This window comes from Sus scrofa, chromosome 4 (genome assembly GCF_054392235.1).
Source record: "Sus scrofa isolate SSC_HxYL_T2T_F1_AM1 chromosome 4, Sscrofa_HxYL_maternal_Yorkshire_Landrace_v2.0, whole genome shotgun sequence".
NCBI classification, from domain to species: Eukaryota; Metazoa; Chordata; class Mammalia; order Artiodactyla; family Suidae; genus Sus; species Sus scrofa.
Window position 1 is genome coordinate 35,287,702 of NC_139386.1, and position 24,280 is coordinate 35,311,981.

Genomic DNA, 24,280 nt, shown 5'->3' on the forward strand with positions numbered 1-24,280 from the left:
CTTTCCCTTGTTTTCTCTGGTAAACTGGCTGGTCTACAGGCTAGCTTTTGCTCTTCTATCAGCTTCCTCTCAATTGTTTGCCGCCAAAATCTCCATTATTTTCAAAAGCAAGCTTACATTTGAACTTTCCTCATTCTGTTTGAAATAAATTCAGTTCCTTTGGGAAGCTCTTCAGAGTTCTCTGCTCTGATGGACTGCCTTTCCCTCTGGGAAAAATCTCTGAGTAACTCCTCTGGACACCACACAGTGGTAGCCTCTGGTCTCAGATTGCCTCTGTCATAAAACCTCTGCCCTACAAATGAGCTGAGTTGAGGATAATAAGTGCCCCGGGATCTCTGACCTGTCATGCCTGTAGTATAGCTTCTGCCCTACAAGTGGGGGCTAGGTGGAGCAAGGGAGCCCCCAACATCTTGGCTGCACTTATCAGGAATTTAACATCAGAGCTGGAGAAATACTGGTGCCCTGCTTTCCCAGTGAGATACTATGTCCCTTTATCAAGAGCTGAGGAGAGAAAGGGCTCAATCTTACTGGTTACACCTTCCCACGGTGGAGCTTGCATCAAACTGAGCTGAGGGGCTGGGGAGGAAATGGGTCATGACTCAAAAGTTCCACAGATTCTTGATATTCTTATCAAGTTTTAGTGTGTTTCTTCATTGGCTCTATGCCCCAAGGACGATTCTCAGAGACTTTATATGATATTTAAAAATATTTTCACAAGTTATACTTGTTTTACTGGGGAACAGGTCCACAGAGATCCTCAAAGTGCTATGCTAAAAGTGGAACCTCTGTATTTTTTTAAAATAGATATATGCATTTCCATTAAATAGTGCTTTTGATGCATGTAAATTTTGATATATTATGTTTTTGTTACTCAGTTCAAACTATTTATGCATTGCAATGTAAGTCTTTTTAATCCCTGGATTATTTAGAAATGTATTGCTCAGTTTCCATGTAGAAATTTTCCATTTACTTTTTTTAATATTGAGTCCGAACTTTGTTTCACTGTGTACAGAATGTACTCTGTGATTTTGATCATTTATAATGTGTTGAAAAGCTCCTGTGGCCCACCATGTTATCAATATTGTTAAATTCATTTGAGAGAAAGAGTTACGTATTTTGTCGTTGTTGAGATCTCATCCTCATGTGTTAATTAAGTCAGATTGGTTAATTTCATCATTAAAATATACTCTGTCTCTACCCTGTATTTTGCTCCTGTTCTATCAGTTATTGAGAGATATTAAATCAATACTAGAGTGTGAATTATTCTATTTATTGCAATGCTATTTTATTAGGTGTCTGCACAGGTAGAGTGGTGAATTATGAAGTGTTCTTCTATGTCTCTAGTATGATTTCTTTCTTATACTACTATTTACTATTTCTTGATAATAATATTGCTATTCCAGCTTTTTCTTGTTAGTTTATGTAGTAATTTTCATCTTATATGGAATAAAGAGTTCAACTTTTCTTATTAATACAGTCTGATATTCATTGCCTTTTTAATTGGAAGATTTGGTCAGTGTATGTATTACAATAACCATGGTAATTATTGACACATTTGAGATTAAATCTTCAGGGTTACTCTTTCTTCCTATTTATCCTATCCTTTTCTTTTCTTTTTTTCTTCCTCCTTTTTTCCTTCTTTTGGAAATCAAGTAACTTTAAAAATTATTTTCATGCTACATTAGCTTATTAGCTATACTTTCTTTCGTTAGTCTTTTAGTGGATGCCACAAGGATTCTGTTGTGCACTCACTTTATTAGGGACTATTATTTGTTAGTATTTTGACCAGAATACAAGAATATAAGAACACTTTAATTCTATTCATCCTCTCTTAGCTTTTGTGCTAATGTTGCCCTGTATTTTGAATCTACACATATTTTAAACCCCACAAGACATCATCATCTTATAAAACTGGTATTCATTTAAACTCATCTGTATGTTTGCTCTTTCTCTATCTCTATGTTTTCATCTGAGATCATTTTTCTCATGCTTAAGCAGCTTCAGAAATTTACATAATTCTGTTGGAATGAATTCCCTCAGTTTTTGACTGAAATGTTATGTCACATTCATTTAAATTTTTTATTTTTATTATTTTTTTGTAATTTTTTTCCCTCCGTACAGCAAGAGGATCAAGTTATCCTTACATGTATACATTTTTCCCTCCGCCTCTTGTTCTGTTGCAATATGAGTATCTAGACTTAGTTCTCAATGCTACTAAGTAGGATCTCCTTGTAAATCTATTCTAAGTTGTGTCTGATGAGCCCAAGCTCCCGATCCCTCCCACTCCCTCCCCCTCCCATCAGGCAGCCACAAGTCTATTTTCCAAGTCCATGATTTCCTTTTCTGTGGAGATGTTCATTTGTGCTAGATATTAGATTCCAGTTATAAGTGATATCATATGGTATTTGTCTTTGTCATTCTGGCTCATTTCACGCAGTATGAGATTCTCTAGTTCCATCCATGTTGCTGCAAATGGCATTATGTCATTCTTTTTTATGGCTGAGTAGTATTCCATTGTTTATATATACCACATCTTCCGAATCCAATCATCTGTTGATGGACATTTGGGTTGTTTCCATGTCCTGGCTATTGTGAACAGTGCTGCAATGAACATGCGGGTGCATGTGTCTCTTTTAAGGAGAGTTTTGTCCGGATAGATGCCCAAGAGTGGGATTGTGGGGTCATATGGAAGTTCTATGTATAGATTTCTAAGGTATCTCCAAACTGTTCTCCATAGTGGCTGTACCAGTTTACATTCCCACCAACATTAATTAAACTTTTGAGATAAGTGTAGATTCACATGCAGTTGTGAGAAACAAAACAGAAAGAACCCTTATGCACTCTACCCACTTTCCCCTAAAGGTAACATCTTGCAAAGCTGTAGTACAATATTACAACCAGAATATTGACATTAATACAGTCAAGACACATAACATATCCTAGATTCCATCACAGCACAAGGTTCCCTCCTGTTGCCCTTTTACAATCCTAGGCACTGCCCCCCATTCCCTCCTTAATCTCTGGCAACCACTGTTCTGTTCTTCATTTCTGTAATTTTGTCATATCAATAATGTTATATAAATGGAATTGTACAGCATGTGACCTTTTGAAATTTTTTTTTTCACTTAGCAAAATTCTCTGGACATTCGTGCAGGTTTTTGTGTGCATCATAGTTTGTTTTACTTTATACTGAGTATGGATCTACTAAATTTTGTCCATCCATTCACTCTTTGAAAGCACCTAAGTGGTTCCCTATTATTGGCCATCACTAAGAGAACTGTTAAAAGCATTTTTTAGAAAATATAAAGCATTTTTAAACACGCTTTTCTGCTAGCATAAGTCTTTATTTCTCTGGAATACACAGGAGTACAATTGCTCAGTTATATATTGGTTACATGTTGAATTTTTTTTTAAACTGCCAAACTGTTTTCAATAGTGGCTGTATTGTACCATTTTATATTCCCACTAGCAAAGTATGAGTGATTCATTTTCTCTGCCAGCATTTGGTATTGTTACTATTTTTTTTTTTATTTTGGTCATTTTGAACGGTATGTTCAAAATATCTCATTATGGTTTTAACTTGCATTTCCCTAAGAGCTAATGATGTGGGAAAATATTGTTTGTGTGCTTGTTTGTCATCTGTATACATTCTTGGGGAAAATGTATTTTGCCGATTGCCTAGTTGCATTGTTTGTTTTACTGTTGATTTTTACTATTAAAAAGTCTTTTTTGCTCCTTATAAATCAATATATATTTTCTTTGCCTTGCTGCTCTTAAGATTTTGTCTTTGTCTTTAGTTTTCAGCAGATTGATCGTGATGTGTCCTTGTATGGTTTTCTTTGTAATTTTCCCGTTTGAAGTATATAGGGCTTCTTAAATCTGTTGTTTTATATCTTTTGTAAAGTTTTGGCAACTTCTCAGCCAGTTCTTTTCAAATATTGTTTCTATCCTATCTCTCTCCCCAATGTACACCTAGAAGTTTTTCATTATGTCCCAAATGTCTCTTACATTCTTTTCAGTATTTTTCATTCTTTTTTTCTTCTTATACCTCAGTCTAAATATTTTCTGCTAATCATTCATTTCACTGATTTTCTCTTTTCTCTATCTTCTGTGCTCTTAATTGCAGTTATGTTTTTCAGTTAATTTTAATATACTCTCATTTTTATAGATTTTATTATTTGGCGTATGGAACTCTCCACCTTGCTACTTCCTTGAATGTATTAATTATACTGTGGACCCTTGAATAACACAGGTCTGAATTGCACAGGTCCACTTACATATGGGTTTTTTTTCATTAAATACATACTCAAGTACTACACAATCCATGGTTGTTTAAATCTCTGGCTGTGGAGCTGCAGCTCTGGAGGGCGACTATAAGCTCTTTGTGAATTTTCAACTATTCAGACAGTCACTTCCACATTGTTCAGGGGTCAACTATGGTTATGTTAAAGTCCCTGTTTGATAACTGTAAGAGATAAATCATCTCTGGATCTGTTTCTATTGCCTATTTCTCCTTCTTGGATTTTGATCAGTTATACCTATTTCCCAGCGTGATTAGTGATTTTGGAGTGAGTTGGAAATGGTATATGAAAAAATGGCAAAAGCTCTTTACAAAGCGTTGCTTTTCTCTGGAAAGTAGTAAGAAGAATTAGGAGCAAATTGCCTTAATCCAGCTAGGTATAGTATAATGATTCTAGGATGGATCCTGGCTTTTGTAGGATGCATTCATTTCCTATTTTCCATTACTTCCGAGGCAGTTATGAGGCCTGAAAACATAGAGTATTTACAAGTTCCAACTCCTTGGAGAATCCTGAACTCCTAAGACAGCAAGACTGTTAACTCACCCTTTATGTTTTTATCTTCTTGTGCTGCATTTTAATGTTTTACTTTTTGCTCTCTTGTCTAACACCATCAAGGGGAAAACAGTTCAGAATGTTGGGATCTCTTCTCTGATACTTAAAAAAAAAGCGCAAAACCTCAATCCCCAAGTCTGGGGTGATTTTGAGTATTTGAACCCCCAATTCTTGTCTTTCCAGTATTTGAGAATGCCAAAAGCCCCACCACCTAAGAATTATCAAATAATTTGAGGAGAAAAGTAACAGAGAACTTAGAGACTATTGAACTTACGTCAGTAGCTTGTTCTTTTTCTTTTTTCTTTTTTTGTCTTTTTAGGGCCATACCCGCAGCATATGGTGGTTCCCAGGCTAGGGGGTCAAACCAGAGCTGTAGCTGCTGGCCTATGCCACAGCCACAACAATGCCAGATCTGAATCACGTCTGTGACCTACACCACAGCTCATAGCAACACCAGATCCTTAACCCACTGAGCGAGGCCAGGGATCGAACCTGTGTCCTCATGGATGCTAGTAGGATTCATTTCTGCTGAGCCATGAAAGGAACTCCCAATATATTTTTCTTTTATATGCAGTCTTGACACTTAAAGGTTTTTCTGCCTTGGCTAACTTTGATGCCTTCAAACCACTTTTTAAAAATCCAGCTATTATTATTTCACTGAGAGCATTAGTCTGAACACAACCAAAAAAACTGCATCATGTTGGGAAACAGAAGTTACTCAAGCCTGTGTGATCCAAATATTTGCTTCAATTAAGACTATAATAATTAGGGTGGTTTTATTCAGGATATTTTCACTCTTTTCCTTTGCCCATTTTCCTTGACTCAGACTTTGTGGATAGATTTTTCTTACTCCTTAGGCCAAAACTAGATTAAGATCATGAGAGCTCCCAAACGCAGGAAAGATAAATTGGCCTTCTCCCCGATAAGAAATTAAAAATAAATAAAAAACCCTAAAGTATAAGATAGTCATAAGATGGAATTCCCGTCGTGGCGCAGTGGTTAACGAATCCGACTAGGAACCATGAGATTGAGGGTTCAGTCCCTGCCCTTGCTCAGTGGGTTAATGATCCGGCGTTGCCGTGAGCTGTGGTGTAGGTTGCAGACGCGGCTCGGATCCCTCGTTGCTGTGGCTCTGGTGTAGGCCGGTGGCTACAGCTCCGATTCAACCCATAGCCTGGGAACCTCCATATGCCGCGGGAGCGGCCCAAGAAATAGCAACAACAACAACAAAAGACAAAAAGACAAAAAAAAAAAAAAGATAGTCATAAGAAATAATTCAACACTTCCTAAAAATATATCAAATATAAATTATTTCCAAAAATTTATGGAGCAAGGCTTCCTGGGTGTAGATCCTGGCTCTGCCATGTACTAGGTAGGCAAGTTACTTCTCTCTCTATGCTTAAGTTTCCTTAGTTGTCAAATGTGGAAAAGAATAATACTTACCTCATAGGTTTTTGTTTTGTTTTGTCTTTTTAGGGCCGCACCTGTGGCATATGGAGGTTCCCAGGCTAGGGGTCGAATTGGAGCTGTAGCCACTGGCCTTCACCACAGCTATAGCAATGCCAGATCCAAGCCGCGTCTACAACCTACACCACAGCTCATGGCAACGCTGGATCCTTAACCCACTGAGTGAGGCCAGGGATCAAACCTGCGTCCTCATGGATACTAGTTAGATTGGTTTTGCACTGAACCATGATTAAAACTCCTCCTCATAGATATTAAATGATTTACCATGTCTCTTGCACTTAGAACAATGCTCTGGATATAGTAGGTGCTCAATTAATGTAAAAGATTATCCAACATCAATAGCAATAGCCATATAATACATCAGCATATAACTCACATAAACTCATAAATAATTATGATTTCGTAGAGATAAGTTTGATCAGCAAATTTACTTGAAGCCATCCATTGCTAGAAAATTTTATGATAACTCAACATTTTTGTTTTTCTTTTTCCTTCCTTTGCCTTTTTAGGGGATTGAGAAGAGCCTTTCTCCTCTCTGTTAGCAGGAAGAAAAAGGAACCATTTCTTTCTCAGCATTTATTTCCCAGTAGAGGAGTCATTCAACATGTATTGAGCACTTACTGTATTCTGGGCCCTGTGCTAACCATAGAGTTGTAGAGATGCCTAGGATTCCATCTTTTCCCTGAAGTCTTTGTAGACTTGTCAGAGTCAAATAAGAAATGACATACATGTTGAGCCACTGACCATGTCAGGGTATCAGCATTTTAGAAAACCTGAACTTTATAATCCTTATAACAATCTCAGAATATAGACACTGAGGCTCAGAGGACTTAAGTTGCTTGCTCAGATGAGACTTGAACCCAGTGCTTCCAAAAAAAGAAGTCCATGGCCTTCCCACCCAGGGTAGACAGGGACACAGCAGTAGTTCTACTGCGAAACATCAATCAAAAGGCTGATTATAGTTGTCTACTCATGGCCTCAACCACCTGTTAATTCAGGTATGTGAACCCAAATCCACCTGCTTGTTTAGTGGCATTTACCAGTTATTTCCAGCAAAGTGGTCAAACTAATAATAGGCAGTCTTGACATTCATTCAGAAAGTGAAAGCTATGGTGCAGAACTATTTTTGAATGGGTATTTTTAAATTCAGTGAATCATTTTCACCTTTAAAAAAAAGTGGATTCTCATTTAAAAAAGAAAATGATACATATTGTCTTCAGTGTGGTAGGCTGTGACTGGAAAAGGCCCCTAAGTGTATTTCCTGTGATATTTTCAATTGCATTTGGATTAACTAGCCAAATTGGTAGAAAATTGAGCTCCAAAGAGATTATCATCACAATTTCAACCCGGCAGACCAGTGGCTTCCTTAGCTGTAAGAGGAATCTCTAATTCTAGGTAGTTTGCAAAGGGCAACGAGTGATGGCAGGTTGGAAGCTCACTATAGAAAAAAAGGATTATGTGTATCCACTTTCCATTTTGAAGGTCAGTCCACTGATGATTTTAACTTATGGTGAGTTTAAGACCAAGTCAGTAAAGTATACCTAGTCTTAAAAATGATAGAAAAACGCAAGGTGAAAAGGTGTTAGTATTTGTTACATTTTAAAGTAATTAAAGGCCAAGAATTTAGGAATTTTTTGAACTGATAACTTCTTGTTTCAGAGGACATCACCTATTGGCAAGCCGTGGTACTGCACGTTTGCTGCTTAGAAAGGAAGACTTAGCCAGGCAGCCCTTGGATTTGGAGTCAAAGAGATGATAAAGCAGGCAGCTCAGAGAACGTGGAGCCTTAGAGATCTAGAAAAATATGCTTTCTCTCCTCTCTTCCCATCCCCCTCATTCCTAGGATGTGAATTTATTAGAGAAAACCAGAACTGCAGCTAGAACAAATTAATTGTGGCTTTGACTGAAATCTGCCACGGATGAGACATCCCGAGCCATCTAGATAGGCATGGAATTCATTGAGAAAATTGTCATCATGCAAACTGATCAATTCCTGGCTATCATTAATCTGCAATTACAGGAGGAGCATTCGTCACAGCATTAAACTATTTAACGTTTGAAGGCTATAACTAATAGCATCAGGAAAATAACTTTTCAAATAAATGTGTATCCTTTCTCCCACTTGGGGCTAGGACAGAAGTAAAGGACGAGGAAGATGGAACAGAAAAATTCTATGGCTAAAAAGTTTGAACATTAATCTTATTATAGTTCTAGAAGCAATTCCTGACTCTTAGCTGACCCTGTCTTTTGCGGTGACATAAATATAATCTTAGTTGGCTTTGCTTCCATTTATATTTTGTAGCATCCAGAGCTACTCTTACTTCTTTTTAAAGAAACCAGAATAGAAATCCTGATAACTCTAGCATGCAAAGATCCTTAGGGTTTTGAGAACAATCTCTTCTGCCCTCCTTTATCCTCTTTGCCCTTTGAATAGTATGTGTTTTCTGAATGTGTTTTTCAGAGGACCTTCCTCTGGTTTCGTTTCATTTTATTTCCTGGACTTCCTAGGAATTAAGAGGGAGAATGAGCTAGGAAATCAGCTCGTGTGTGGAGTTAGAAGAAAGCTAGGGCGATCCTAAAGGAAATGAAGCTGAAGTTAAAAACGTGCAGGACGATCCTTTTATTCTGCTGCCCTAGACTTTCCCTGATGTTTGTGTTTAAGGATAGTCACCTGTTTACTCCAGGCTGAATCGCAAAGGGATGTACATTTAGGAGGGGATAATTCGGCACCTGTATGGTGACCCCCAAAGTAAAATCCAAAAAAAGTGTAAAATGAAAAGTATTTTAAAGCAGCACTGTTTCGAAAGTCTTCTGGTTACCATCTTTGCATAGGCAGCTTAAACGCAGGGATCCTGAGTTCATCTCACCTGATTCCCCATCCCAGTTAATGTGGTCATCTTTACATGCTCACCTGATTCGCAACCACCACATCTCATCTTTCTTCTCTTTCTTTCCATCACTAGTACTGGTCTCAGTACCTTATGTGGAGTCTTAGATTGTTTTAAAAATATCTTGTCTTTCAGCTCCCCTTGCATTTCTGTTTTTATCTGTTTGCTTACAAATAGATTGCATTAGCTTGGAATACTACCCCCAGAATGTCTCCGTTTCTTTCCTTCTGTTCTAGAGAGAGAGAGGCACAAACTTCATGCTGGCGACAGCAGACCAGTGGGAACCACCGAGGGGCATGCGTTTCTCTGCCAATAACTGTAAGGAACAGACCCCAAAGCCTTGAGGAGGAAAGTTGTAGGTGCTCTTTGAATCACAACTTCAAGGGTTGAGCTTGTCGGGGAGCTGTCCGTGATGATTGTGGAGTGTGTGCATACACACACACTCCCCCCCCCCCACACACACTCACACACATATGCACCCCAGTGACAGATGACCTATTGAAATAATTTCAGAGCTGTTCTGTGGTTGCTACGACAACCAATGCTCTCTTGGCTTTCATCTGGCCATGTGACAGGGACTTTGACGTCAGCTGGAGGCAGAGTCTGTGGCTGAGTCCACACAGTCAAAGGCCTGTGAGAATCTGGTGGATGCTGGCTGCCGCCGCTGCTCTTAACGCTGCTGCTGCCACTGCTGCTTCTGCGTCCCGGCGGCTGCAGAGCATGGGCTGTTAAATCTTGCGCTTCTTCTGCGTGAGGTAACTACTTTGCTTTATATACATGAGTTCGCTGTGTTTATAGATCACCGTGGTTTTCCCTCTCTCTTACCCCTTACAAGTTTGTCTTCCTGAACAATTATTGTTGTACCAGAAGAAAAATGCGAGTCAGCTTCTAGTTTTCATTTGGGGTGGAATCTCTGGCATTTGGGTACACTTGGGTTTATGTTCTGTGAAGTCAGTTAAAATATAATCGTCTTTCTTGTTCAACACTTGCTAACATGACATTATTTAGAGATAGGGATTTTGCAGCCTGAGCCAAACATTCTCCGTTGAATTCCAGGAATCCTCCCTTCAGTATTGTTTTGGGTTTAAAGACTCCAGCATAGCCTTGCAATATGTTGCTAACTTTGCTTTTTTTTTCTTTCTCTCTCTAACATTTGCTACCCTATCCTGAATCAGCCTAGAATAGTTTGGAATTTGGTTTCTGTCTTGCTTGCAGCATATTCATAATTAGCAACAGTAGGCACAGCGGGAAAGAACGTTATACTTTGAAACAAAAGTTGGGGTTTTTCTAGTGAATAAAGTATTCTGAAAAGACCAAGGAAAACTGTCCACAGATTCCTATTTGGAAAAAAATCATCTGGAACATGCCAAGGTAGTTGGGGTGGAATCTCTTGCATGTGCGCACGCAGTTGCTTTTTGGTTGTTAGAGCAAAGTGCAGATTTTCAGTATCTTCCTCTGAAAATTCAGCTGTGAAGAGAAGAGCATCGGACGGTCTTCACTACGGAGTCGTGTAAGCTGTTTTTGTATTTAAAAAATGAAATAATTATCTACAGAAGAAAGCAATAGCCCTAAAACTAAATTATCATTGGTGGACCTACTTTATTTCAAACACAGATATCGTCACTAAAAATTTCCTCTAGATCTTGAAGGAATAACTTGATAATGGTGATTAATAAAGCCTTTTATCTCTATTCCTGTAACAATATATGCTGCAAATTGGGGGGGGGGGACATTGTTGTAGTTTATTGTCTTTACAACTTTAGCACTTTTGAATTTTTGATTATTGCCTGCAAATTGGATCATTTTTATAGCTTGTAATTCAAAGAAAACCTATGATATTGAAGTTAATCAAAGCCTAGATTTATAACCAGCTATCTAGATCTCACAAATTTAACCAGAAAAAAAGACAATTTAGAGCAGAACATGTACTGTACCTACTATTTGATGACTAGAAAATAATGGTTTAACTATGTATACATGAAGAACACATAATTTATGGCATGTGAATTATATATCAATTTGATGCAAGAATATGTTGTTCTTTATTAGTTTCTGAATTCTGATTGATTTTACTCTTGGAGTTGAAATTTTTGAACAGTATTTAGTTTCAGGGGTAAGTGAATAATTGTAAGTGCATCAGTAATTTCTCAATAGCTTTCATTGAGTGGATATTCATTTAACTTGCTGGCATTTGCTATATCTATTTTTGGCTAGAATCTCCATGGAGGATTTTCCCAAAAGTCTAATGTGCTTACACTCAAGGCATGTCTACTGAGGCATTATCTCATCGTTTAATTTATCTCATAACTGTAATAACTCAGAGGCTGTGTTCTTAAACTTCTAGAAATATGTTAATTGATTTGCCATATTTCAAGTGAGCATGAATAGAACCAGTATCCAGTAGCACTGTTGCTTGAGAGCCGTATCTTTGAAAGGGTACTTTGATGTTTGCTTCTTTAATTCAAAATGAGAAATTATCATTATAATCTTTCCAGGTGGCAAAGATTTTTCTTGATGCTCTCTCTATGTTTTAGAATCTATAGGTCTTTGCTTATGGCTAAATAAGAAGAAAAAAATGACTCTCATCAGAACCATTTATTTAAAGCAGTGAGACTGTTGATTTCAAGGTCAAGTTTGCTTCAACTTCAAAAGATACTCGTGAGGAATGATGTACTCTAGAAACCTGGATGTTGCATTAGTAAATACTTTAGGTACAGTTTCAAGGATTTTTAACCTTTTGGGGACCATGGATCTCTTTGGCAGCCTGGTAAAACCTATAGGTTCTTCTTAGAACTATTTTTTTTAATGCATGATAAAGAATGAAGGATTACAACAGAAGCCACTTTCATTGAAATACTTTAACCATATTTTTAAAGATTGTGATATATATTATTAATAGTTTGATATTAAATAAAATGAATTAGCAGTAATATTAACTACCATAATTTTGAAGTAGTGATAAGAGGAAAGGTATTTCAAGATGGCTACAATGACTGTAATGTGATGTGAGAATATCTATGATTTCTCTTGGCAGCAAAACCTCAGGTACTGCGGTTTTGTGGCCTACATTTTAATTGAAAGATACTAAATTTCAGTTTGAGGTTAGTGAAACTAAAGATTTAAAATTTTTCCCATCTAACTTCTTGGATCCTGCGAATTCTATCCACCTCTGAGTTAAATGATATGTAAGCAGGTGATGCTAAAAGGTCTTGGAACTGCTCCAGGTAAAATCCACACCACCATTTCTGCATTCATTTCTACCACTCCTGATTTTCTTCTTTGAATGTGTGAATTTCACAGGATTGTCTACTCTCTATGTGGAAAGGGTTGATATATCCACATGGCTACCAAACTTTTTATTTTCTTCCTTGAAATCCCTAAGTAGCCTTGTATACTAAGACTAGGAAACTCAGACCTGGTGAGTAGGGATTAAAAGGAAAATGTATAGTATTAATGCAAGTTAGGCAAGTTAACACCAAGACCATGGAAGTAAGACCATAGCTATTTACAAAGGGACCTTTATCAAGTCCAAGAAAATAAGCAAGAAGTACTTAGATGAAGAATGCAGAGTGTTATATGAGATCGCAGCTGAAGGAATTTCTAGAAGGCACTTTGTGTGTTCACAACAATTGAAATGAGTATTAAAGAACTTATGTAACATTTCAGTTTAAGGCAAAGCACCTACATGCATAAATTGATCAGTGGTAGCGTAAATTCCAGTTACTATGGATAGAGCCTGCTGGTTCAGAAATCTTAGACCAGTACACCTTCAGAATGAAATGGGGGAGTGGAGACACTTCACAAGTAACCTGAACACAAAATTTTATTTAACTCATTGGATACTCAAGGCCAATACAAGAAGGTATTAATATTATTGTTTAGTGACTTACAGAAGAATGGTCTCATTCCCTGTGTCACTCTTAATTTGCAGAAGATATTGCCTAATTTTCTTCTCCAACTAGCTACATGACTTGTAGGTTGTTGGCTGATGTCATGTATCATTGCCTTTCCAGCCCGGCATTTAGTCCTGGCCATCCTTTCTATTATATCAGCACCCACCCTCCCAGAATAAGAAAATGGGAGCTATGACATTATGCACAAACTGGTGTTTAAATTCAATCCAAGTCCTAATGTTTGGAATGGAAGCTTAGCAATTTTTCATCATGTGTTCTTGGGAGAATTACAAAAGAGAATTTTCTCAAACATTTCTTGTTCTCTGGACTAGAAAAGAACACCTGCTTCAGGGCTTTGAGTCTCTGTGGCAACTTGATAAAAAAACTTGGAAAAAGTTGAAAATTGCTGACTCCAGCCTGTACTGTTTGCTTCTTTGATGGCAGGTGTTTGATATCTTATGTTCAGAAAGGAATGTGCTATTATTTTTGATGAAATCAACTGTTACTTAAATGGTGCCCCGTGATGGAAATTCACCTAGAAATAGCCTTCCAAAATACAGTATTGTCTCTTGTTTCCAGAAGTCATATTATAAAAGTTGGTGCTCATAAAGACTTTGATGTAAAAATTATATGATAAATATTTAAATTCACTGGAGCCACACCCTTTAAACTAAAGACAGGCTATTCTTTTTAATCTCTTCAATGAACTTTAGGGGGTTTTGGACGTATTTCTATAAATGCCTTTAATTAGAGACATCACATCCTTTCAAAATTCATTTGACATGAATGTAAAATATATATAGTTACATCACATAAAAGTTCTATATTTGATTTTCAAGAAAGAAATCTCCAGTCTGAAAGATATTCCAGCTACTGACTGTCCTAATAGGAGGATTCTCCATATTTTCTTAATTCTGTCCCAGTGAGTGTAGGAAAACCAAAATTGCATATTGCTTTTATGCAAGGATGAATTTTCTTAAGGACCATTCTAGAATTTCTTCATGTGTATGAATTTAAACCCTACCCATTAGAGGTAAATGTCGAGAAGAGTATTGTATTCTTTGGCCGACTGCTCTGCTGACTCCCACAGACTTTCCTATGATTCATACAACTAAAACCACGACCAATTTTGTAATGACCGTATTTACAACATCCTTGCAGATAAATGAAAAAGTGGCATCCCACACAAGTGATCTGATCCTATGCTTTCCCAGGTTTTACCATGGATCAGGTGCAGTATGAGGTAGCATTACTCAATGAGAAAGTGTTTATTAAGCAGCTACTGCATCCACAGTCTGATAGTAGGCATTTTAATTTCCTCCCTCATGTGGTTCTTGAATGAAATATGATACTGGCATAAATAGCCCATGTTACCTTATAGGATTCTGACTTTTGTTTGCTTAAGCTTTTATTCCGACATTCAGTCCTTTATGCATTCAATAAGTTTGGAGCACCTACTGTGTGCCAGGCATTAGACTAGACACTAGGGAGGTGATGGTGAACAAGACAGATAAGGTTTCTGTCATCATGGAACTTAGAGTCTAACTATGCAGGAGACCTCCCCAAAGATCTCAGTGTCACAGCATCCAGGGTTTCTCCTTCACAGCCATGCTGGCCAGTGCACTCAGAAAGAGAATCTTTTCAATAAGGGGAAAAAAAATCAAAGCAAAAGAGAGAAGTAAACAATCTGGGAACCACTACATTTTATACCAGAGTCAAAGGTATAAGAGGCATTCTTCAGCTGGTGAACAACTAACCTAATCAGTGTCAAGGATTCCAGAACCGTACACCCAGCCCTTTTCCCAAAAGCTATCTGTCCTCTAGTTCAGAAATACGAAACTGGCAGGGACAGACCTGGACAATAATTTTTATGTATATACCTTACCTGGTGCAAATAATGAGAGCCATTTCATCATATGAAAGGAATCTTTAAATTAGTGGCCCCCAGTATATCAATCCTATCCTCCCTATACTAACCCAGTCAAGATGGGTTCACTGCTCTAGTAAATAGCCCCAAATCCCAATGGCCTAATTCAGTACTGTTCATTTTTCACTCACCCACAAATCAGATTTGAGGGAGGATCTCTTCTCCACACAGTAATCCAGGGATTCAGGCCCCTTCCACCTAGGTGAATTGCTCTGGGGACAAATCCTGTCTCTACCACTTATGGGTGTCACTTGGGGCAAATTACCAAAGTCACAGTTTGTAGATAGTATTAGTACCTACCTTATAGATTTTTAAGTCAACTTACTTGACATACTAACTTGCAGACATTAGGTACTCAGTGATGTGAACCTTTTTGTTTTTGTTTTTGTTTTTTTAGAGTGTAGATGATTTATAGCATTGTCAATTTCTACCATACAGCATAGTGACCCAATATACATATATATTCTCATACTCTCTTCCATCATGTTCTACCCCAAGAGATTGGATATATTTCTCTGTGCTGTACAGCAGGACCTCATTTCTTATCCATTATAAATGTAATAGTTTATATCTACCAGCCTCAAATTCCTTGTTCATCCTACTTCCTCCCCCCTCCTGGCAACCACAAGTCTGCTCTCCATATCTGTGATCTGTTTCTGGTTTGTAGATAGGGTCATCTATGCCATATTTTTAGAGTCCACATATAAGGGATATCATATGGTATTTGTCTTTCTGACTTGCTTCATTTAGTATGAGAATCTCTAGTTGCAACCATGTTGCTGCAAATGGCATTATTTTGTCTTTCTTTATGACTGGAGTAGTATTCCATTATATATATGTACCACAATGATGTGAACTGTTATCATTCATTTTCTACCTCTGGTAGTGCTGCCACCACCCTCATCCCCCCAGGAACCAGGGATTACCACTGCCACAGTTGGAGGAGCTATGACCCTGGTGTCATAATAGCTGACATTTAGGAAGCTAGTCTTCTAAGCTCTTTTCAAAATAACTATTTTTCTTCTTCCCAACATCCCAATTTTACAAATGAGGAAACTTAGGAACAGACAGCTTGAGCAAATTTCTCAGTATTACCCACCTGAGTTCTAGGTATTTGGCTCTAGAGTCCCTATGCTATACTACCTTCTAAGCTGGAAAATATTGTATTTCCCCTAGAAGTAATGTTATATGCTGTGGCAGATTGTTCTCTCCAAATATGGCCATGTAATTATATCTACCCCCACTTGCTCTTCTGAGATATTGCTACTCTCCCTCAAGAGATGGAGTCTATTGCCTTCACCATGATACCTGGTTTGTGATTGGTCCAACTGATAGAGTCCAGTCCTACTAGGGGATTCTCAAGCCTGTATTATAAAAAAAAGATACAATTTCTTTTCCTCACAGCTGTTCTTTGTTTATCTTACACCTGTTATTTGCCCTTGGAAACCAGCCACCATATTATGAAGAAGCCCAAACCATATAGAGAGACCTCATGTAAGTTTCACCCAACACCTCCAGCTAAGATCTCAGTCAAATAAAGAGCATCAACTTCCAGACATGCGAATGGGCAAGCCTGCAGAAGATTCCAGACCCCAGCCTTCAGGTCCCCTTTACCCCTCCTGATGCCAAGTAAACCAGAGATGAGCTCTCCCTGCTAAGCCCTACCCTAAATTATAGGTGCATATACAAAATAAAAATTGTTTTAAGTCCATGAGTTTTCAGTGAGTAACTGGTCTGTATGGGGTAATTAGACATGAATAAAATACCTGTGTAAAAGACTAAACTGTAGTTACATAAAGATTAAATAGGTCTTTGGGATTTGGCATAAATATCTAACCTCATTAAAATAATTTCTGGAGAAAAATATATTTTGGATGCCAATTAAATTACAAATGGGCTTTAGAGGAGGTTTTGTCATGGCACTGTGGAAACAAATCCAACCAGGAACCATGAGGTTGCGGGTTCGATACCTGGCCTCGCTCATTGGGTTAAGGATCTGACGTTGCCGTGAGCTGTGGTGTGGGTCGCAGGTGGAGCTTGGATCCTGTGTTGCTGTGGCTGTGGTGTAAGCTGGCAGCTCTAGCTCTAATTCAACCCCTAGCCTGGTAACCTCCATGTGCCTCGGGTGTGGCCCTAAAAAGCCAAAAAACAAATGGGCTTTAGGTATGAAACCTATTCATAAATTTGGAAGGGTAGCCCTACATTGTAATGCTATTGTCGAAGGTTCTAGGAGGAGATTTGGGCTTCACTGCTTTGGACTGTATGCATTTAGTGAAATCTCCCTTGTTGCTTCCTGCTGGCTGGGATCCTCTCCACAAGAGACTACCATGTGGACAGTAGCACTTGTGCCATTTTCCCTGGCTCACTCCTTAGTCTCCTTATCTGCTTTTGTCTCTCTTTCTCACACCTGCTCTGTGTAATGTGCTGCCTAGTTTTCTATTGTTAGACCCTGCTGTCTCCTTGACACTCTCTTTTGGCCCATTTCCAATGCTTCTAAACCTATTTTTCTGCTCTAATGCCTTGTAGTAAAGCTAGGGAATTTCCCTTGACCAGGTAAGATTTAGCTTATTCAGCAAAGTCTTTTTTTTTTTTTCTTTCTCTTGATAAAGCTGCCAAAATGGCAGCCATCCCACTGGCTGGCAGCTCCATGTGTTGGTCAAACGTCTAGTACTTGAAATACTCAGAAATGTAGTCCTATCCTTATGTCCTGACTCAGAGGCATCTCTGTCTCTTCTGCTGCAGAGAAATTAATACTCCTGACTTTCTTCTTGCTTCCTTAAATCCCATCGCATCCTGAGGGTCTTCCCACCCTTTTAGAAGACTAATTAGTTTGTTCAGTCTTGATGTATTCATTCAACATTTATTAATTCCATATATTGCATCTGCCACTCCATATACTATTGTTGAGCATCTATGAAGATTTCTTTTGTGTCTAAGGGCTGATAAAGTCCTTTCAGTTGTCTTTCATTTCTTACCACTGACACCAGGCAGATGTGGCCCAATCACCCAGCCCTTTCAATGACCAACACGCATCCCACATCACCCATGAACTCCCAGATAAGTAGGACAGTAGAAAGGTAACATAGAACCAACCAGTCTCTAAAAGGGTTGCAGTCCATTTGAGGAAGCCAGACAACCTACCCAACTGAGGTCCAGAGCTATGTCTTCCATGGTGGTTACAACTTCTTATAGTGCCTAATGCCATGCTGGACACATAGTAACCACTCATTAAATCTCTGTAGGTAATTAATGACTAGATTAACTATAGAAGGAGAGGGAGTTCCTGTGGTGGCTCAGTGGGTTACAAACCTGACCAGTATACATGAGGATGGGGGTTTGACCCCTTGCCTCCCTCAGTGGATTAAGGATCTGGGGTTGTCGTGAGTGGTGGTGTAAGTCACAGACACAGCTCAGATCCCATATTGCTGTGGCTGTGGTATAGGCCGGCAGTGGCAGCTCAGAATTGACCCCTGGCCTGGGAACTTCCATATGCCTCAGGGGTGGCCCTAAAAAGAAAAAAATAAAAACAAACTATAGAAGGATATATGGCATTGAGGTGACTTCAGAAGGAAGTGAGCTGGGCCTCAAAGGATGGAGACTATTTGGCATGACCCAGAAGTGAAAGGATTGCCCACGAGTAAGAAAGATCCTAAGTACATTCTGGTAACAGAAATAGATACTTACCCATCTAGGATCAAGAAAATAGCTGGGAAGAGAAAAAACTTAAAATCCATAAGGTAGGTCTGTGGAGGACCTAGAATGTATCAATTGAAGACAAGTTTCATTTGATCTGATACACAGCAGGAAGCTAGTGCAAGGTTAGGAGCAAGTAAGTGATTCATGTGTCAAATGGTGTTATAATATTTTAATAACCCTGTTTCTTTTTGCTTTAGACAACTGTTAATGTATATTATTTCTTCTTCCTCCATTTTTCTCATAGAAAATTTCTTTTTTTTTTTTTTTATCTTTTTTGCCTGTGGCATATGGAGGTTCCCAGGCTAGGGGTCTAATCGGAGCTGTAGCCACCGGCCTATGCCAGAGCCACAGCAACGCAGGATCCGAGCCGCGCCTGCAACCTACACCACAGCTCATGGCAACGCCGGATCGTTAACCCACTGAGCAGGGGCAGGGATCGAACCCACAACCTCATGGTTCCCAGTCGGATTCGTTAACCACTGCGCCACGACGGGAACTCCAGAAAATTTCTTTTTAAATTAAAAAAGATAATAATTCTTTTTGGCTCTTAATGCCATGTATCTCTTTTAACTTTAGCTGTGTGATATCTGTAGGAAGAACTATGGTTAGCACCATAGTTTATAATATACTATTTAACAAAGTCACATTCATATAAAATCCAAACCAACTGAAAATTCAAACCTTCCTATCATTTTCTATAGAACTATACCATAATGATAATTGATATTCATCATGCCACCCCTGAAACATTGCACCATGATTCTGATAAATCTTTTAAGTCATCAACAAAAAAATCATGTTTAGTGAGAAGTTTTAGTTTTAAACTGTAAGCACATTTCATCATCTCTCAAGTCTTTGGAAACTGGCCATCAATATATGTGTTTTGCAACTATCAGAATGTTCTTAATCAGAATATGCCATTCTCAAGAAAAATGTTTGCAAATTATACATGCACAAATGTGTATAATACTTACATACATTGTAAAATAAATCCCTGTGTACTTAACACAAACCGGCACTAGATGGTCACTCTGGTGGAGTGTAAGTTCACCCACAGATATTGCTGATGGCTTCAGGACAGGGTTAATACTGGATCTAAAGTCCAGGGCCTCATGGGCGTTGACTCTTTGATATCACAGAAAGATTTTAAGCCATTCAAAGAGACAACCTTTATCTCAGTCTCTGATGGAGAGTGAAAGGCTTGCTTTACCCTTATAGAGAGACAGTCACTCCTCATAGCTACTGGCAGCTGTGCATGTTTGGAAATTGATTTCTGTTTCCTGGGGCCATTGCCCATGTTGATGCTCCTGGCTACTTTCTGGCTATTTAGGAGTGGATGGCTGTGGAACCCTCAGTAAGCTGGAGCTCTCTGACAAGGCCAGCTGCTGGGGGTAGTTAAGACAAATCACTCCCTTAGGGGTTTTCCCTATAGAGAGTTTGAACAGAAATCTAAGTAGAAGCTATCGTGTTCATAAAGTTATTTTCTGACATATCCTAAAGATGTTTGCACAGAATAGAAACTACCTCAGAAAGTTGCACCTTCTGGTCCAAATTCCACTTTGCAAAAGTAGCTGTCATGAAAATCTGCTCTGCTTAAAGTTTCCATTGTGGCTCAGTGGTAACGAACCTGACTAGTATCCATGAGGACGTGGGTTCGATCCCTGGCCTCGCTAAGTGGGATAAGGTTCTGGCATTGCCATTAGCTGTGGTGTAGGTCACAGACATGGCTCAGAGCCTGCATTGCTGTGGCTGTGGTGTAGGCCGGCAGCTCAGCTCTGCTCCAACCCCTATCCTGGGTACTTCCATATGCCATGGGTATGGCCCTAAAAAGACCAAAAAAAAAAAAAAAAAAAAATTCTGCTATGCTCACCTCCAAAAATGTTGGCCACCTTCCACCTTTAAAAGCCCAGTCCATTGCTCTTGAGAAAAGAACTCTTTTCCTCCTGTGCCCTCCAAGTAGGCTATGGATGAACACCAAGACTGACCAAGAGGCCTAATTGCTCCATCAGCATCCTTGGAAGGAGGATTACTTTGCTAAAGGCACAAAGATTGTTTATGCTGTAGATTGACAAAAAGATACCGATTTGGGGATACTGGTTTTTTGTTTTTGAGGTCTTTTTGTTGTTGTTGTTGTTGTTGTTGTTTGCTTTTTAGGGCCACCCCTGTGGCATATGGAGGTTCCCAGGCTAGGGGTCTACTTGGAGCTGCAGCTGCTAGCTTACATTACAGCCACAGCAACGCAGGATCCAAGCAACCACAGCTCATGGCAACGCCGGATCCTTAACCCACTGAGCAAGGCCAGGAATCATACTGTGTCCTCATGGATGCTAGTCAGATTCATTAACCGCTGAGCCAAGAGGGGAACTCTGTGATTTGGGGATACTGTTTAAAAAAGAAATCTCACTGAAATTGTGTTAAATTATATCTAGATTTAAGGATCAGGAACCGGTTTCTCATGGTAAAATATACATAACATAAAATTAACCATTTTAAGTGTATGATTCTTTGGCATTAAGCATATTCACCTTGTCATGCAGCCAGCACCACTGTCCACCTCCAGAAGTTTTTCAGCCTCAAACTCTGTATCCATTAAGCACCAATGCCCCATTCTATCTACACGGCTCCTCCCAACCTCAACCCTAGTAACCATCATTCTACTTTCTTTTAACGGGAACAATTTAAGGAAGTTTAAAAGAAACCTACAATTCCTTTTTCTCATGCAGAAATTCTTCAGTTAATAAAGTCCCTGTTAAAAAAAATCCCTAAATAATTGGGAATTGCCTAAATTTACACAAGTGGGCAACGTTTACACAGAGTTCTATGGTATAGAAATTTCAGGCATAAAACAGAGATGATGGGTTGAAAACTGTGTTCCAAACCACCTACTCAAACCATATTCAGTACAATTTTATATAATCACTCAGCTTGGCGCCTTGCTTGTCAAATAGAAAGCCATGGAACCTGAGATTTCTCTGGTCCCAGTAATATATTCAGGTAATCCTATATTAGTCATCTGTTCTAAGAAACTTTAGTATGGAATCAATACATGTGTATGATAGAATATTTGGAACATACGGAAGAATATACAGAAGAAAATAAACCTACTTGTTAATATTCTACAGCCTAAAGTAATCACTATTAATATTCAAAAGTTAAAACCATTATATTCTATATCTTCTTTTACTTCTTTTACCTTTATTTCAGCAAAGGAAAAAGAACTCTAAAATGAACCTGAGCAAGCATTTGAACTTCAGATAACTGTTTCTTTAAGGCAGGAATTAATGATTTTTAACTAAATTGAATTGCCAATTAAAAATTGAAATTCGAGTAAACATTAAGAGATTGGGGAATCAATGTTTCTTAAAAGCTCATTGTTTCCTGACGGGTATAGGTTTATATTTTCAGTTAGTGAAGCTTAATTAACTTGCTCATGAATATCTGAAAAGACTAGGGATAATCAAATAAAAATACCTTTAGGGAAAAAAAAATGTTTTTAACCTTTAGTAAATGTTCTCCCAGGATGTGGGTGGGGGGGGCGTAGGTGTAAATAAAAAGGGTAATTTTAAGGATCATTGTCCATAAAGTCACAAACACTTTGAAAAGAAAAATAAATCATATAATAGGGAAGCAGTTATTTTACCTGTTTGCCTGGAACTCACAGAGAGTTAGAGGAATGCACTGTATTAATTGACCCTCTCCCTTGACCATAGAGATTTAATTTTGTTTGCTTCAGATACAAGTGGTTCTTATAATCCACTGATGGTTTAAATACAAGTTATATTTTAGTTTGCTGCTTCACATTTAGACCATGCTTGCCTTTTATGTATATTTATCTTCCTAGGGTTTCTAATTATCTCTTTCTTCTCTGGTTGACCTGGAGAAATTTGAATCTTCAGTGCATATGAGGCATGTCATAGTTGACCTCTTGACTCTTGAGTGTCCAGCTTGGTTGTGGTTCTTTTGCTCTGTTGAAAATGTTCTTCACCAAACGCTCTGTCCTCCTGTCCTAATTTGGACTAAACATAGGCTGTTCCACTAGAATTTCTTTCCTTCTGAACTGGATTCTTTCCATTGTTTCCAGGTCTACCTGTTTCTTGGTTTTGTTTTTCTAGAGTATATATATATATATATATATATATATTTTTTGTCTTTTTGCCATTTCTTGGGCTGCTCCCGCAGCATATGGAGGTTCCTAGGCTGGGGTCGAATCGGAGCCGTGGCCACTGGCCTACACCAGAGCCACAGCAACGCAAGATCCGAGCCGCGTCTGCAACCTACACCACAGCTCACGGCAACGCCGGATCGTTAACCCACTGAGCAAGGGCAGGGACTGAACCCGCAACCTCATGGTTCCTAGTCGGATTCGTTAACCACTGCGCCACAACGGGAACTCCTAGAGTATATTTTTTAAAGTATTTTTTCAAAGTGGCAGAAGAAGGCCTAAGTCCTTGTAGACCTTCATTTCGCCTTTGCAATGGAAAACTAGAGGTGGCGTAGGTACACCTGCAAGCGTAGCCTGCCCCCTTAAAGTGAGATGGTATTAACATTCAGGGTGGTTGTCCCACTGTGCTAGTCTGTGATTGGCATGAGGCCACGGCACACGTCTTTCTCAGCATAAGACCATTTTTCTTTCTTTCGTGGCCCTGGACCACACTCCCAACTCTGGTTGGCCACATGATCAATGTCCATCATTTATACAAAGAGAGCAAAGTGTAACTTGATGGAACACATGAGCCATCACCAGACCCACGATATCTCACTCCAGCATGTACTGCTTCATCCTTCAGGACTCCATTCAGGCCCCACCTCCTCTAGGAAGCCTTCCTAACTTCCCCAGTACGCCTGCAAACCATAAACTCCGAGTATACCACTAACCACACAGTTCTACAACTTGCTATTTGTCTCTTCCACTTCACTCTAAGCTCCTGAAGGTAAATGATGCGCCTCATTTCAGGTTTGCATCCTCGGGGCACTCCACGGGGGCTGGCATGGAGTCAGTATCCAGAACAGATGGAAAAACCAAGTAACTGAAGAAATGAACAAGCTTGAGGTTGACCTTGAAAAATCAGGTGTGTTGTCTTTCCTTGCTGAAAAGGAGGCCACTGCCCTGCTCATTAGTCAGGAGGAACTCTGGAAGGTTGTTTCAGGCAGAAAGAACAGTGTGAGGAAGACTTGAAGACAAGCTGGGGCCTGGCTTGGCAGAAGAATGATGGAGGTTATTCCCAGGGGGCCATCGATGATGGGCTCATCCAAATTTGATCTCTTGTCTCTGCTGTGTGCTAAGTGGCAGTCTGATTGCAGGGTTCTTCGATTTTTGCCAGCTTGGTGAGTGCAGGTCTAATTATAACGGTTGTGTGTTAGTAGAAACGCTGAAGCCTCGCTTCCATAGGTGTCGATAAAGGCTCCTTCATGGTACTTTATAATCATGACTGAAAACCTACACCAGTGTTTATATTAAAGGATCTGCTTACACTTGTATTAAATATCATTAATTGTATTGCGCCCTCATGTCCCAGTAACAATATAAACCCCAGATGGCTTAGCGTGGAGCTTTCT

At 39.0% G+C, this 24,280-nt stretch overlaps 1 protein-coding gene across 25 annotated transcripts in view; it reads left to right on the top strand.

Annotated features, from left to right (window-relative positions):
* The window catches only part of NCALD (neurocalcin delta), a 454,841-nt gene that overhangs the window by 349,374 nt on the left and 81,187 nt on the right, over positions 1-24,280 (top strand). The window contains 2 exon segments of one of the 25 annotated variants that reach the window (NM_001445058.1): positions 9,794-9,963; positions 23,679-23,793. The exons of 22 other annotated variants lie outside the window; for them this stretch is intronic. The gene's annotated coding sequence lies outside the window, so the exon portion shown is untranslated. 25 annotated transcript variants of the gene reach the window in all.